Raw genomic sequence first — 17,632 nt, 5'->3', positions numbered from 1 at the left:
CTTGTTGCTCTTGCAGAAGACTCAGGTTCAGTTTCCAGCACCCACATGGAGGCTCACAACTGTCTGCAGCTCCATTTCCAGAAGATCTGATGCCTTCTTCTGGCCTCCCCAGACCCTGCATATACATAGTGCACATACATACTGTAAGAATGATGAGCGGTGCTGTTTAACGGTGCTGGTTACCACATGGAAAGGTCATAGTCACAACTACACCCAGTATCGGTATCAGAGCTTTATTAGGAGGAAGGGGGGCGGGGCAGACAAGAGAACCAGGCCTGGGGAAGGAGCACGTGCAGAGAGAGAGAAAGATGGTTGGGGGAAGAGATAACAGAACAGAGAGAGAGGGTAGGGTCTAAGTCATGGCTCTTTAAGGTGCAGGTGGGCTTACAGAGCTATGCCATGCATACCCAGATTTCCATGCGTATATAATCACCAGTGCACACTGATGACGTAAGATGCAAGACCCCTTGTCTAGTGCCTGAACTGTGCATGTGCAGTCATGCAGCTGGAGCGTGACAGAATCCTAACACATACAACTAGGCAGCACTTGTACACATAAAAATATAACAAGACACACAGAGAGAATGCCTATTTGGAAATGGCAGAGAGGGGAAGGGAGGGAGGGAGGGAGAGAGAGAGAGAGAGAGAGAGAGAGAGAGAGAGAGAGAGAGAGAGAGAGAGAGAGAGAGAGAGAGAGAGAGATCTGCTATGGTAGTTGTGGTCAGAGAGGAGACAACATGTTTTAAGGACAGACAGGGACAGGGACAGGCCAAACAGGCTACAATGAATTCAGCCTTCTTGCTGAATGGGAGACATGGGAGGGAGCCTTTAGAGCAGTGAACAGAGGGGGGAGCTGTAGAGTCACAGGCAGCCTTGCTTCCCGCCCTGTCTGTGCTTTCTGACTGGCAGCAATGTGAGCAAGCAGCCTTGGGACCCTCCCACCCCGGGCAGGAGCTAGTTGCTCTGCCATGTCTCCTCTGCCAGGACGGACTTTATCCCCTGAATCACCAACCAGGATACCCGCGTCCTTGAATTGCTTTATTAGGTATTTGGAAAGAAACTGACACCGTGGGTCCGGAGTCAGGGTTGAGGATTCAGGCCCAAGGGGTCCCCAGCGTTCTGCTCCTCTGAGACGGTCCCCTCAGAAGGGGCCCAGGACGCCCTGTATCTACCCAGCTGTCACGGCTTGCCAGGTGTGTCTGTTTGCTTCTGAGCTGTGTGGCTGTTTCCTGTTTGCTCCCCGCCTCCCTGTCTGTCTTCTTCCTCCCTTTTATTTTATTTTTAATTCCGTGTATGTGCAGCGGGTAGACTGGGGTAACCCCAGGAGCTGGACTTACATGTGGTGTTGTCAGGAGAGTGTGCGGAGCATGGGCTCTAGGAACTGAACTCGGGTCCTCTGTGAGAACACATGCTCCTCAGCACTGAGCTCTCGCTCCAGACAAAAGAACAAGAGATTTTTTGTTTTTAAGGTATAAAGATAAAAACCTCTAGGGGCTGAAGAGATGACTCAGTGGTTAAGAGCACATGCTGCTCTTGCAGAGAGGACCCAGGTTCAGTTCCCAGTATCCACATGGCAGCTAACAACCACCTGTAACTCCAGTTCCAGGTAACCAAAACCCTCTTCTGACCTCCTTGGGCACCAGGCATATGCACACACACACACACACACACACACACACACACACACACACACACACACACATACACACACACACGCAGGCAAAACACTCATACACATAAAATAAAATTTTAAAAATATAAAAAATTCTAAGAAAAATAAAATTAAAATCTCTAAACTGTTGCTATTCCTGAAATACCAGCCTTTCTGTGATCACTTGATTCATCCAAGTGTACATTTTTTTAAGTAAATACTTGAATTTTGAGGATACACTTAGATCTGCAGAACATTTGCTGAGCTGGCACTGGTTCCCACGAGCCCTCTCATACCCTCTTTCCTGTTTTCAAGGCTCACATCACTAACGAACCAAACTTGTGCAGGTTTCCCATAGGCCCTTCTGTTCTAGGATGCTGAAGTACATTCAGACAGCGTGCGTCTTGCAGCTCCTCATGGCTGCTGGCTGAAAGACCCCCCACCCCCAACTCTGTGTGTGTGCTAAGTTGTTTGAAATAGGGTCTTGCCTTTGTAGCCCAGCATGGACTTGAACTCTGTTTTATCCTGACTTAGTCTCTGAATCATCATGACCTTTCACCCTGCTGTTTAGTTTTTTGTCAACTTTGACACAAGCTAGAGTCATCTGGGAAGGGGGAACCTCAATTGAGAAAATGCCTCCATCAGATTGGCCTGTAGGCAAGTGTGTGGGGATGTTTTCTTGATTAGTGATTGATGTGGGATGATTCGTCACACTGTGGGCAGTGCCACCCCTGGGCAGGGGGTCCTGGGTTGTATAAGAAAACAGGCTGACAGCTAGGAAGAGTAAGCAGTAAGCAGGGCTTCTACCTCAGTTCCTGCCCTGACTTCCTGATGAACTGTATCTCTAAGTTGAAATAAATGCTTTTTGCCTCAAGTTGCTTTGGGTCATGGTGTTTATCCCAGCACTAGAAAACAACTAACACACTCCTACTTGTTTTGATGATCTTCCTTGCCCTGGGAAAAGCTCCTGCATATCATTGACCAGGGCAAGGTTTCTCATCATTTTACGGGCGTGGGACAAGGCCTCCCTAGAAGAGGAGGAACCTAGTAGGAGGGGACAAGCCAGATCTGAGCTCCCCCTGGAGAGAGGGCTCATCTATCCTTCCCCCACCGTGCCTTCTAGACCTGGCAGTGGTCCAGGATAGCAGAACTGCCAGGTTGGGGTCCCTGAGGGTAGCTACCACCCTCAAGCTTCTTTCTTAAATGGTTCAAGTTCATGGCTAATCATGGCTGATTATTAATAATGATGTACGCTGCCCTTGGAGATCACAAAAGACCATTATTAATGTCATAGTGCCTCACAGCACAGTGCTGGGCAGTGTCAGGTCCATTGTCAGCAGCCTTGGATGGTGCCAACACCATGCCCATTTCACAGACTAGGAAGTAAGGAAACAGACTTACCCTAGTCCTATCTTGAGGCGATCCAAGCTCCCACTGTTACAACGGTCTGCCTTGCATTATCTTATAGCCATGAATCTCCTTTGTATAAATGAGGAAAGCAAAGCTTGAGAGGGCAAGCTGCCTGTCCTCTACGAACGGTTATGATGGTCAGCTTTAACTGTCAACTTGACGCAGCCTAGAATCACCTGGGAAGGGAGCCTCAATGAAGGATTTTCTATATTGGGTTGGCCTGTGGCCATGCCCATGGGAGCTGGTCTTAATTAAATTAATTGCTGTGGAAAGACCCAGCCCACAGTGAGAGACCTGACTGTATCAGAATGCAGAAATCAAGCAGCGCATGGGCGAACAAGCAAGCCAGCAGACTGGGCAGGAAGCATACATGCATTCATTTCTCACTGCTCTTAACTGCGGATGTGATGTGACCAGATGCTTCAAGTTCCTGCCACTGTGACTCCCCAGCATGACGGACTATAACCAGACATTTGAAGCTGAAATAAATCCTTTCTTCCCTAAGCTGCTTTTTGTCAGTATGTATGTATGTGTATATGTATATATCAAAAGAAATGAAACTGAAATAGTGATTCAGCCTGGGTCAGTGAAGGGGTCCACTGGCAACCAGCTCAAACAGATGGCACCCACAGACAGGTCTGTGTAAACGGAGCCTTTCCTCAACTCGGGGGCCCTGGGCCACAGACCCTTAGCTTCCTGCAGGGGTAGCTGTGTGGACAGTCCTTCCAGAGAAACCTCAGCAGGGGTGTGGAGACCACACAGCCCGTCACAGGACACTGCATAGTCTGTAGTCAGCCTACATGAAGCAGGATCCCAGGCACGGCAAAGGAGCGTGCAAAGCCACCAACTCCTCCTCTGTCAGGAGGAGACCCCCTTTCCCACCGCCAAGCGCTTCCTTTTTGTTTTGAGCTGTCCTGCCTCTTGACAAAGAGATTCACGGGGTCCCACCTCTTCCTTCTGACTTAGTTCCATGTCCTGGACCACACAGGATGGGAGGAGTTTCCAGTACTTCTCTTGTGATGCTCAGGTGAGTGCCCTCCACCCCCAGGTAGCCTCAGGGTCAGTTCACCCACTGCCCGACTGTCGATGATAAATCTGGCATGCCTCACCCCCACAGACTCACCCTCTGAACACTTGTTCCCCAGGAGCAGATTCTATGGTGCCTCTACGGAACTTTAGGAGGCAGAAGTAGGTTCCCTTAGTCAGTGTTCTATTGCCGTGAAGTGAAGAGACACCATGACCACAGCAACTCTTATAAAGGAAAACATTTAATTGGGGCTGGCTTTCGGTTCAGAGGCTTAGTTCATGGTCATCATGGCGGAAAGCATGGCGGCATGCAGGCAGGCATGGTGCTGGAGAATAGCTGAGAGTTCTATGACCAGCTCTGCAGCCAGGAGGCAGAAAGAGACACTGGGCCTGGCTTGAGCATTTGAACCCCAAAGCCCACCCCCACGTCACACTTCCTCCAACAAGGCCACACCTCTTAATCTGGTGGTTCTCAACCTGTGGGCTTCGACCTCTTTCACAGAGGGTGCGTATCAGATAGTTTGCAAATCTTCATACATTTACATTACAATTCATAACAGTAGCAAAATTACCGTTATGAAGTAGCAACAAAAACAATGTTATGGTTGGGGGTCACCACAGCATGAGGAACTGTATTTAAGGGTTGCAGCGTCAGGAAGGGTGAGAACCACAGAACACAATATAAAATCCCTGTCAAGTAGCCCCCCTCCCTCCTGACCAAACATTCAAATCTGGGGCCCCACGGGAGCCCTTCTTACTCAGCCAGCCACATAAGTCAAGAGTGAGCCTTTGGGGTTACACTCAGCCCCTAAAGCCTGTCTTGGCATCCTAGTGCTTAGGAGGCTGAGGCACAAGTATGTGGGTACACGTATCTTAAACTAACAGGCCCAAGAGAGGGCTCAGCAGGTAAAGGCATGTGTGCTCAGCCTGATGACCACAGGTTTGATCCCAGGGACGTGGATGGTGCAAGAAAACTGACTCCTGCAAGTTATCTTCCAACCAACACACACACACACACACTCGCATGCATGTGCATGCACACAAGTAGGTGTAATACACACACACACACACACACACACACACACACACACTCGCATGCACATACATACACACAAGTAGGTGTAATACACACACACACACACACACACACACACACACACACACACACACACTAAAACAAAAGAGAAAACAACACCTAACTCCTGCCTCATTCTCTGTTTCCTGGCCCCTGTGATGTGAGCAGCCTGTTACATGGCCCTGCTGCTGTGAACCAAACCACCTTCTGGTGTCTCCCCCACCATGATGGCCTGAAACTCCCCCTCCCTTAAGTTGTGTTTGCAGGCACTCTGCTCACAGCAACGGTTCAGAAGCAATGAGCCAGCCCACACCACTGCCCCAGCCCACACCACTGTCCCCAGCCCACACCACTGTCCTCAGCCCACACCACTGTCCCCAGCCCACACCACTGTCCCAGCCCACACCACTGTCCCCAGCCCACACCACTGTCCCCAGCCCACACCACTGTCCCCAGCCCACACCACTGTCCCCAGCCCACACCACTGTCCCAGCCCACACCACTGTCCCCAGCCCACACCACTGTCCCCAGCCCACACCACTGTCCCAGCCCACACCACTGTCCCCAGCCCACACCACTGTCCCAGCCCACACCACTGTCCCCAGCCCACACCACTGTCCCCAGCCCACACCACTGTCCCAGCCCACACCACTGTCCCCAGCCCACACCACTGTCCCAGCCCACACCACTGTCCCCAGCCCACACCACTGTCCCCAGCCCACACCACTGTCCCAGCCCACACCACTGTCCCAGCCTAGACCACTGTCCTCAGCCCACACCACTGTCCTCAGCCCACAGCACTGTTCCAGCCCACACCACTGTCCCCAGCCCACACCACTGTCCCCAACCCACACCACTGTCCCCAGCCAGAGCTGTACGTCCACCCTCCTCCTTGCTTTTATTCTACTCTCTGTGGATTGAAATGCGGCTCCCTAAAATCTCAGAAATATAATTGCTGCAGAGGTGGTTAGCTGGGATGGTCGTTAGTGTGTCACTACCCGGTGACTTGTATCCTTAGAAGAAAAAGAAATTTGAAGTCCGGCCTGGTAGCCAACATCTGTAGTCCTGGAGCTGGGGAGGTGGAAGAAGGAGAATGAAGGGTTCGAGGCCAGCCTGGTCTACATAACAAGTTCCAGGACAGTCAGCTCCACACAGTGAAACCTTGTCTTGAAAATAAAATAAAACACACGCAAAAGGTAGGGAGATTCAGACACAAAGATTTTATATAAAGGAGATGCTATAAGGCTGGTGATAGGGGTGGACAGGGGGACGAGGGAGGACAGTTTGGGAGAGTGACCTAGAGCAGATCCTTGCCTTACTGTCCCACAAAGTCCTGCCCAGGGACACCCTGCCCAGGGACACCCTGCCGACTCCAGCCACCACTGTCAAGGCCTTGGCCGGTGCTGGGGATAAAGCAATAGCAAAAAGAAGGGATAAAGAGTCATTGACTTTTGGGAGCTTGCACCTTGGGTGGGGGCAGATAATGGCACGTGGTGGTGAGACCTATGAAAGGAGCAAGAGGCCCCCCTGTCCCTTGTCACCTCTGTCCCTGTCAATCCTTTCTGCCTTCCCAGGAAAGGCCTCTCCACCCTAAGCAGGACTCTTCTCACACCTGCTGGGATCAGAGGCTGGGGCGGGGCTCCATGCAGGCACCAGGGAGATCTTGGAAGGATGGCTGCCAATCCCCTCAGCTCTCCTGCACCCCTGAGCCTGGCAGCTCCTCTGCCCAGGTCTCCAGCCACCTGCTCACCCCTCACAAGCCCTGTCTTCTGCAGCCTCTCTCCTGCCCTCTCCGGCTGCAGGGCCCTTTCCCCTCTGAGGCAGGACCTGGCAGCTTGCCTCCTTCTGGACTTCTCTACCTGAGATCACTTCTTTCTCCCCTTCTCCTTGGAAAGTTTTCAAACTTGGAGCAGAGTTGCACTAATCATGCAATGAGTCCGCCTCTGTCTTTCATCTGAATTCCCCAGCTGTCAGCAGGTTGCCGTTTTCCGTATCTCAATGTGTCCACACTTTGGGGAGTGTTATTTGTGGAGTCATTGGAGATTAAGTCAAAGCCTTGTGAGTCACCGGCCTTAGTTTCAGCTGTGTTTTCTAGGAACAGGACATTCTCTTACATAGCTACAATTTAGATGTCAATGAAAGAAATCGTATATTGACACACTATTTGTATATAAAATACAGTCCTATTTCAACATCACAGTTGCCCTTAAAATGTCCTTTTTTGCAAGCTTCTCTTCTGCCCAGGAGCCAGCCTGGGAATACATATTGCTATGAATCAGCATGCCTTGCTTCCTCCAGAGCCACTGCTCCCAGGCTGTCACTCAGTGAGATCCTGTCCCTGTCTCAATCACCAGTCCCCCAGAGATGGCTCCTGGCCCCTCCAGCCTTCTTTTGGCCCCTTCTCTCCTTTTTCTCCATCCCATGTTGGCATTCCTCCAGGACAGAGCCTCTAGTTTATATCTCCTTTCCCAGAGCCATGCCTGCCAGAGTCTGGGAGAAAGAACCCATGCCTGGAATCAGCCAGACCCGGATCTCAACTGTGGCTCCTCCCAACCCCTGCCCAGTTTCTGGTTTTGAGACCACTGTGCTGCAAGTCGCTCTCAAGGACGGTGGGCTTTTCTGGCATCCAGGAGGATCCGATTGGATGCCGTCAGAATGCCTGGCTCCAAATACACATGGGTGGAAGGAAGAGTGTGTATGGTTCCCAGCAGAGTGTATACAGTAGGAGGACACGGGGCACCCAGCCTCAGATCCTGGTTGTCCCTTCCCCTGGTCTGACCCTCCGGAGCCTAATGCAGACAGGCCTCAGATTAAAAACACATTTAACAACACAAGGAGCCAGGCTGTCTGGGCCTGCTCTACATACCTATAATGCCAGAACTTTGCTACCCACCATCTTGTCCAGTCATTCCACAAACCTGACAATCACCCATAAGTTTGGCCAGCTAATAACCCCCCAACTGGCTACACCAGAAGTGCCCCCCAAAGCTCTGCTGGGTGTGGGTGTCTGAGGCTTCTGTCCACCCAGAGCAGGAAGGACCAACCGCCTGGGGAGTGCTGTTGACATCAGATTCCTAAGTAACATCTGGGTCCCATTTAGCAGCAGAATATTGAAAACCAGGGCTGGCTACCAGCCAGCACCCAGCAGGAGGGGTAGGGCCACCACTCTTTTTCCAGGGTGATAGAGTTGCCTGGGCCTCTGGAGGTCTACCCAGTTTCCACAAGAAATCCTGAGGAGAGGAGGGGGAGCAGCTTCTGCTGACAGCCCAATACTGAGCTCCCTCAGGAGTCATCCCTGCCTGCCTCTCGGGTTTTCCAAAACGATAGAGTGAACACCCTGCTGACACGATGGCAGAGAGCTAGGGGGCGCTCTGCTTGCACGGGCTTGGAGCTGAGGGTAGCATTGCCACCGCGTGCAACAGGTCAGGCAGGCACAAGCTGTCTGTCACTCACCAGCACACTGTGTACATGCAGACAAAAGATTTGCCTTACCAGGTCAGAGTCCCTCAGAGGCATGGATCACCCTGTGCCTCCCCATCCTCAGACTCTAGAACTGCCCCTTCTTGCTGCAGAATACTATTTTAAGGTGTGTTACTTTTGTTTATGTTGCATTTGTTTAACTCTGTAACTCTATTACTTTGCCTGTCTAAAGCACCTGATGGTCTAACAAATAATCGAACGGCCAATAGCAAGGCAGGAGAAAGAATAGGTGGGGCTGGCAGACAGAGAGAATATATAGAAGGAGAAATCTGGGAGGAGAAAAGAAAAGAGTGAGAGAAGGAGAAGGATGCCAGGGGCCAGCCACCCAGCTACACAGCAAGACACAGAGTAAGAGTAAGATTTACAGAAGTAAGACAATGGGAAAAGCCCAGAGGCAAAAGGTAGAGGGGTTAATTTAAAGTTAAAGCTTGCAAGACACAAGCCAAGCTAAGGCTGGACATTTATAATTAAGAATAAGCCTCTATGTGTGATTTATTCAGGAGCTGGGTAGTGGGCCTCCAAAAAAGTAAAAACCCCAACAACATTTTGGCATACCAATGTGACACTTGAATTTCCATAGTACCTGAGAAAGCTTTAAAAAAAAAAAATAGGGATATGGCTCCTTTAAGAGTTTTGGCTGGGCAGTTTCTATCAGACTGTGAGCCATTGAGCAGCAAGTACATTAAGTAAGAACAAAAACCTAAGTAACAATGCCTACCACAGTGCAAGCATTGGCATTCCAGAGCTCTAGGAAGGTTGAATGCAGTTTCTGGTCAGACAAACCTCCGACTGGCATCCAATTTCATGCTTGGTTTTCACAACTGGAGAAGTGGGCAGAGTCAGCTGAGAGCTGCTTGTGTAGGATCCAGGGTAGGTTGGTAGGATGAAAGATACGTGAGAGTTCCAGACTGAAAAGCCTCTAAACAGGTTACAGTGAATTTTAACAATGTATGTAGGCTTAAGAAAAGAAAAAGGTATAGTCACAGAAAAAAATGAATAGTTAAAAAATAATAAAGTCTTTAAAGAGAGAGTAAAAGTAATATAAAAGAGAAAAGCCACATAAGATGGGAAATATACAGAGTCTGGATCCTGTATGTTATTGATTTTGAATTTTTTGATTGTTGAAAAGCAAAGGAGAGCTGCAAAAAGACCTTGAATTGAAAGAGGGACTGTTGAAATAAATCAGCCTATATAATTTAGGAATGCCTTACCTTTTAAAAAGTCAAAAAATATATTTGTTAAATGGAAATAAAAAATATTTGGAGTTTTTTTTTTCCCCCACAGGAGATAAGAGGCTATGGGTTCCTTCAGGGTTTGATCAGACGAGACCACCTGAAACCTGACTGGTGATATCAGCAAAGGTTACTGTTGATCTTCCCAGCAAGCCACAGAGTAAGAAATAATGAAAGGTATACAGAAATAGAGAAAGATAAAAGCTCAAAGGCAAAAGCTAGATAGGATACTTTTAAGTTAAGTAAAGCTGGCAAGAAACAAGCCAAGCTAAGGTTGGGCATTTACAATTAAGAATAAGCCTCTGTATGTGCTTTATTTGGGAGCTGGGTAGAGGGCCCCCCAAAAAAGAGTAAAGAGTCAAAACACAACCAACAACACCTGCTCTCAGTTGGACGTAGGCCAGCAGGATCCCTATGGTCTATAGGGAAAATGTCTGTACCTAGCACCTACATGAGCAGCTTGCAAGGACAAGCAAGTGGCTGGAAAGAGCATGTTGGATTTTGTTTCAAAAGAATGTGTGGAAAAACAAGAAAGAACAGCCTTTGTCTTGGAAGCAGACAACTGAAACTAAGCAAGGCCAGCTCTACCTGGGCAATGGCTGTCTGTCTGCTGCTGATGCAGTGCCTGCCAGGCCACCCCAGCAGGTATGCCGATGTGACTACAGGTTCATGCACAAGGAATCAGAATAGCAGGGATGGAGTAGCCCTCCAGGACCAGGGAGGCCACCTTTCCCTCTACTATTGGCACTGTCACTTACGAACACATGACAAGATGATTTCCTGAGCCATGTAACTTGGGGATTGCAGATTGCAGAGGTCAGGCCTGTGAGCCCCTTTAAGGTCATGGGGTAGTGAGTGACTTCTTCAGGCAGAAGTCCTCAAAGAGGTGCTGTGAGCATGGCACCATTGATAGGATTGCCCTGAACAATTAGCAAGGAGAAGGTAGACTGAGCACAAGGAGCTGGCTCCAGAAAGATGGGGAGATCTAGAACACATTAGCCGGCATGTGAAGGTGGCTAACCTGGGAGTGGCATGGGGTGAGGTGTTCTGTCTTTGGTAGCCTGCACAATAACTGCTGTGACCCAGAGATACTGTCTTCTTGTGACCTCTCTAGTCCAAGCAGGAGCTCCACCAGGATACCTTTGCTGGAAAGTAGGGCCATGTGTTGTGTGTGGGTGGCAAGGTCATGGTATCCTTGAATAGCCCCAGGCAGAAAAAGCCATGACAAGTGTCTTAGTTAGGGTTTCTATTGCTGTGAAGAGACACCATGACCATTGCAACTCTTATAAAGGAAAACCTTTAATTGGGGGATGGCTTACAGTTTCAGAAGTTTAGTCCATCATCATCATGATGGGACATGGCAGCCTGCAGGCAGACATGGTGCTAGAGAAGGAGCTGAGAGTCCTACATCTTGATCCATAGGCAGCAGAAGCGACTGTGTCACACTGGCCAGACTTGAGCCTATAAGACCTCAAAGCCCACCTCCACAGTGACACATTTCCTCCAACAAGGCCACACCTCCTAATAGTGCCACCCAATATGGGCCAAGCACTCAAACACATGAGTCTATGGGAGCTATACCTATTCAAACCACCACAATAGGAATATAGCATGGGTCTCTGTACACTTGACAAATAGGGGCTCCAGACAGATTGAATTTGATTAAGAAAAAGCAAGAAATATGGTATATAAGTGCTAAGAAACACAGCAACCATTTACTGTGCCTTGGGGGAGTCTGGACTTTTACAAACATCCCTCAAGAAATCACATAGATTTTAGGGGGTAGGGTGGGTACAGGCTTTTGTACATACATCCCACCCAGCCTTTCTGGGAGCCTTCCTCATGCCAATAGATGTTTTAGCCCTTTTTCTGTTCTCAGACCATGTGGGGTATGCTATTAGAGGGAAATTTATTCAGTTGGCTTACATAGTATGGCCCAAGTAGTCCAACCATGGCTGTCTCACCCTGGAAAAGCCAAGAATCTATTAGTCACTCAGTTTACAAGGCTAGATGTCTCAGCAGTCCCAGTAAGGTATTGAAGGCCTGGTATTCTTGGAGAGCTGCTGGTACTTTGGAAACCCGAAAAGGTTGATTCTAATATCAGTGAAGAAATGCTGCAGCACCAGGGTGTATGAACTTGCCAGAAGGAGTGAAGGCAAGCAGGCGAATATTTTCCTTCTTTCATGTTCTTTTATATTGGCTGCCACCAGAAAGTGTGGCCCAGATTTAGAGTAGGTCTTTCACCCTCAAATCATCCAGATTGAAGGTGGGTCTGCCCACCTCACATGATCCAATCAAGAGTGATCTCTCACAAGATGTGGGGGTTTCAGTTGATTCCAGATGAGGTCTAGTTGACAAGCAAGATTAGCCATCACAAGCCCACCCCTTGCCAACTTGGCATAACCATACCTCTTAATGTTATGTTTAATTTCCAAATGTAAACAATAACCAGGTCCTAGGTATGCCTAAGATGATATAACTATCCCACATACAGCTGCAAATGCAATATATATCTTCGAATAAGTGGCAATGTATCTTGAGGGACATTCTTTTAGTGTCTCTGCTTAAATATGATAACTGATGATATTATCTCAATTGATGCTACATTATAAGATAAAGACATAGAGGAAACCAAACACAAAAATCTGCACAAACATATTCTTTTTTTTTTTTTTTTTTTAAGACGGGATTTCTCTGTGTAGCCCTGGCTGTCCTGGAATGCCTACCTCTGCCTCCCCAATGCTGGGATTAAAGGCATGCACCACCAATACTTGGCACAAACACATTCTTAACAAAATATGACAGAAATACTCATGTTAATTATAATCTTAATTTCTGCAACTGGTCACATGGCCTTAGCTGATATAACTACCTTCCTCGTCTACCCATTCGGTATTTCCTCCACCCTAAAAAAGAATTTAGATAGGTATGTCTCAATTCTTTTCCTGGAGGAGTGACCCATACCTTCATTCCTGATGCATCTCTGCCCTTTGTCATCCTGCCTGGATTAGGTTGTTGTAGTTTCCCATTGACTTTAATCACAGGACACAGTAGCACCAAAAGATGCCCCTAAAGGATCTGCACTCCAGACATAATCTTTCTTACCTCCATTGTAAGGAAGAAATCTAATTTCTCCTTGATAATCTGAATCAACCATCCCTTCCAACACTGTCATCCCTTTCTTAGCATTTTTTGATAAGAACATCTAAGGCACCAGAAACCCAAAATGAGGGGAAAGTCTGAGTGTCCAGTTCAATGGAATGTTTGTTGTGTCCCTGGCATTGGTGATCACTCATCTGAAAACAAAACTTCTAGGCTAGCAGAACTTAAATCCTCAGGATCAGGAAGCAAAAAATTTCCTAGTGGGTAACTAAGAGTAATAGTGAATGGAACCTACCCCATTTCTACCCCTTGATTCCTGGACTCGTGGATCCTGGCTATTAGAGAAACCATACTGTAGCAGTACTTTCTCGTTGGGATGGCCAGCTCACAAATAATGACACAGAGACTTATTATTAATTATGAAAGCTCAGCCTTAACATCATTCATTACCATGTACTGCCCATCCTGCTTCCTCCATGTCTGGCGGCGACTCCACCTTTCTTCTTCTTCACAGAATTCTCTCTCTGCCTGGAAGTCCCACCTATACCTCCTGCTGAGCTATTGGTCATTCAGCCTTTTATTTTTTTTTTTTTTATTTTTTTTTCCACAGGATATAAACTATTTATTAACAGCAAAGGCCCAGGGACTCATTTCTTCTTGGAAACACCCACAGTACGGCCCCGGCGGCCAGTGGTCTTGGTGTGCTGACCTTGGACACGAAGGCCCCAAAAGTGGCGCAGCCCCCTGTGGGCTCTAATCTTTTTCAGACGCTCCAGGTCCTCCCGAAGCTTGTTGTCTAGACCGTTGGCCAGAACCTGGCTGTACTTCCCGTCCTTCACATCCTTTTGTCTGTTCAAGAACCAGTCTGGGATCTTGTACTGTCGTGGATTCTGCATGATGGTGATCACACGTTCCACCTCGTCCTCCGTGAGTTCTCTAGCCCTCTTGGTGAGGTCAATGTCTGCTTTCCTCAACACCACATGAGCATATCTCCGCCCCACACCCTTAATGGCAGTGATGGCAAAGGCTATTTTCCGCTGCCCATCGATGTTGGTGTTGAGTACTCGCAGAATGTGCTGGAACTTCTCAGGGATCACTAGAGACATGGCGGCGGCACAGTCGGCGGTGTGCAGGCCTCCCGTGGAAGAGCCAGCCTTTTATTATACCGATCACAGCAACACATCTTCACACAGTGTACAAATATCCCACAACACCATATCATATATTTGACATTGAGTCAAAGCATATACTACCTTCTGGAGAATCCTATTTCAACCTTCTGGGCTACTGCCATCCAATTGGTGTTGCAACTATGTCTTCCAAAGGCCTTTTTGTCATTCTCTCAGGCCAGCTGCCCCAGGATGGTGGGGAACATGGTAAGACCAGTGGATTCCATGATCATGGGCTCACTGTTGCACTACCCTGGCTGTGAAGTGAGTCCCTTGGTCAGAAATAATACTGTGTGGAATACCATGTCAGTGGATCAGGCATTCTGTAAGGCCATGGAAGGTGGTTTTGGCAGAAGCATTATGTGCAGGAAAGGCAAATCTATAACCAGAGTAAGTATCTACTCCAGTAAGGACAAAACATTATTCTTTCCATGGAGAAAGTGGTGAATATAGTCACCCTGCCACCAGACTGCTGGCTGGGCACCTGGGGGAATGGTGCCATATTGGGGGCTCAGAGTTAGTCTCTCTTGCTAGCAGACCTGACATTCAACAGCAGTTGCAGCCAGATCAGCCTTGGTGAGTGGAAGTCTATGTTCTTGAGTCCATGAATAACCAACTTCCATCTCTTCCACTATGGCCACTTTATACATGGGTCCATTGGGCAATGACAGGGATGGCCAAGGGAAGAGGTTAGTGGTTCATATAACAGTACATCAGATCTATTCCTCTGCTGAAGTCACCTTTTGATGAGCATTTACACCAGACATGAGTGTCTTCACGTCCTTCATCCATTTGGAGAGATCCATCCACAAACTTCTCCAAATGTCTTTCTCATCCATTTCTCAATCATGCTCTTTCCAAGTTCCTGCCCATCCTGTCAGTCCATTGGCTACAGCCCATGAGTCAGTGGACTCATCCCACATCTGGCCATTTCTCCTCCCAAACAAAATATATGACCATATGTACTGCCCGAAGTTCTGCCTACAATGAAGATTTCCCTTCACTAGCATTTTTCAGGGTTGTCCCAGAAAGGTGTTGTAATGCTGCAGCTGTCCACTTCTTGGTGGTACCCACATATTGTGCAGAAGCAGCAGTAAACTGTGCCCTAATCTTCTCTTCCTTATTCAACTGATCATAGGGCACACTGTGAGGTTATCGGTGCCTGCTTGGCAGTAACAGAAGGATAAATAATAGGCATTTTGGCTATTGTTTCACGTAACTTGCTCATGCCCTCAGCACCTCCCCAGCTTGATCACATATATATCACTTCTATTTGATCCTAGATTACTGATGTGCAGATCCTACTCTATGGCTTAGTGGATCTGATAATACCCAATTCATGATGGGCAGCTCAGGTCACATGGTAACTTAGTGGCCCATTGTCAAATGTTCAGTTTCCACTAAGACCCATAGCAGGCCAAGAACAGTTGTCTGCAGATGATGGTAGAGCCTTGCTCCCAAATCCCAAAGGTCTGTTCTGTGATCCACCCACAGTTCTGTGATCCACCAAAGGCTCCAAAGAGCATCCTCATCTGCCATGACACCTCAGGTACCACAGGATCTGTGGGATCACATGGTCCAAGTGGTAGAGCAGCCTGCACAGCAGCCTGGACCTGTTGGAGAGCCTTCTCCTGTTCCAGGCCCCACACAAAGCTAGCAGTTTTCTAAGTCACTTGGTATGTGGGCCAGAGTAACAACCCAAGTAAAGACTGTGCTGTCTCCAGAATCCAAATAGGCCCACTAAATGCTGTGCTTCTTTCATAGTGGTTGATGTTTTTTTTTTTTTGTGGTGCTCTTGCCCCCAAGGAAAAGTCATGACACACAGAGAATCCACTAACAAGAGTTTTATCAAGACAAAGAGAAAGGGATAGAGGTGATCAGGTCTGTGGAAAGACACGTGCGAGAAAGAGAGCGGGGGAACATGGAGCCCGCCTTATAAAGGCCAGGATGCACCTGCGCACACAGGCCCACGTGGCTATTCCACGCATGTGCATAGATCACGTGGTCATGTCCGCGTGACTATGTGACCACGTAATCATGGGGCATGGGTCACACAGGATGTATGACCCGGAAATGACTAGGCGGAGATGACTAAGCATTCCGCCAGGCATGCATGACCATGGGGGTGTGGTTGGAATTCCTATCATGCCGGACTCTTTGTTTTTATAAAAGATGGCAAACGAGTGGGTATGGGGTGTTGTTTCTCCCACAAACTGCTTCCAGCTGCCTTGGTGGGCATTGGTTGGCTCTTGGGGGGAATAGGGAGGGAGGTCTTCTGAGGTAGACAGGCATCCTGGGAAGGGGCTGTCCTGCTGCCCTGGCGCTGTCCATCCCTCTTGGCGTGGCACTCTGGCCGCTTTTGTGTCTGACAGGACGCTGGTGAGACAGGAAAAGCCTGAAGTAGATCCGACCTGTCCAGATGGATTTAAGCTGGCTTCTGGAGCTTGGGAAAAATTTTGAACAGATTAAGAAGCAGCCATGAGAAAATTAGTGACCATTTGTGGTGTTTAGTACTCTGCTTATATTGGTTAGTGTTAATGGGAGAGACAGAGAGATTGGAACATGTTTTTAAGATTTATCAGAGACAGATTATTTAAGGCACCTGTTTTCTTTACTAGTTTAGCATCCAGGAGACACAGGTGATCATTTGCTGAGAGCATTCAACTGTGATAGACTGATATTAAAGTCTGTTTTTGCAGAGCCCAGACACTTTTGGGTCTGGGGGTGTAAATACCTTTTAGCTGTTACAGTTTCTTACTTGATGATCTCTGGACTCCAGTTCTGTGGTGGTCCTGTAACCATTAGCTGAGCAGTGAGTTAAGAGAGGGAACTGGGAAGAGAAAAGCTTGTGGTGCATGAGAACTTATTTCTTTGGAATTAGGGACAAGGCAGATATCAGGGCCCTGTCTGTGTGCATGAGGAGGAGAAGCCCTGCTGACAGGCTGGAGTGAGGCACATGGAGAGAGCAATGAAATGAAAGCTCCTACCTTAGCTGGAAAATCTTTTCCCATGAAGTAACCCTGAAAGTACAATTAAATCTGGTGAGGTGGTAAGGCTGTCCTCCCTACCCCGACAATAGGGAAACAAGGAGAGATAGGACCCCAAAACTCCCAAGACCAGGTCAGTGGCTCTGGTGTCCAGAAGGAAAGAAACTGATCGCTTCCACGCTGCATTCTGGGTTCCCTATGAGCCTGTGGGCAAGCCTAGGTCTGCTGGAGGTCTTAGCTTGATGTTCCCATGCCATCTTGGAGCCTGAGGGCAGTCAGCTGACTGGTTGTCTTTCTAGGTAGCACTTTGAACAAGGCTCAAATGATGGCCTGGCCTGGCAGGGCACACACTAGCCCGTGTGGCCTTTTTTCTTTTTGCACTTAAAACAGGGACCCAATGGCTTTTGGGAGCCAGCGTGTGCCAGCACTTGGCAATTTTGTTCTCGGGCTTTTTATCTCCCCCTGGGTACACCTTAAATGCCACAGATGAAACTTTCACC

At 48.3% G+C, this 17,632-nt stretch overlaps 1 pseudogene; it reads right to left on the bottom strand.

Moving 5' to 3' along the window:
* Positions 1-13,583: 13,583 nt before the first annotated feature.
* LOC102925691 (small ribosomal subunit protein uS13 pseudogene) lies at positions 13,584-14,121 on the bottom strand (annotated as a pseudogene).
* Between the last annotated feature and the right edge of the window lie 3,511 nt (positions 14,122-17,632).

Source organism: Peromyscus maniculatus, chromosome 5 (assembly GCF_049852395.1).
Source record: "Peromyscus maniculatus bairdii isolate BWxNUB_F1_BW_parent chromosome 5, HU_Pman_BW_mat_3.1, whole genome shotgun sequence".
Classification (NCBI taxonomy): Eukaryota; Metazoa; Chordata; class Mammalia; order Rodentia; family Cricetidae; genus Peromyscus; species Peromyscus maniculatus.
The sequence above is the reverse complement of the archived record's forward strand: the minus strand, read 5'-3'. Positions and strand labels throughout refer to the sequence as shown.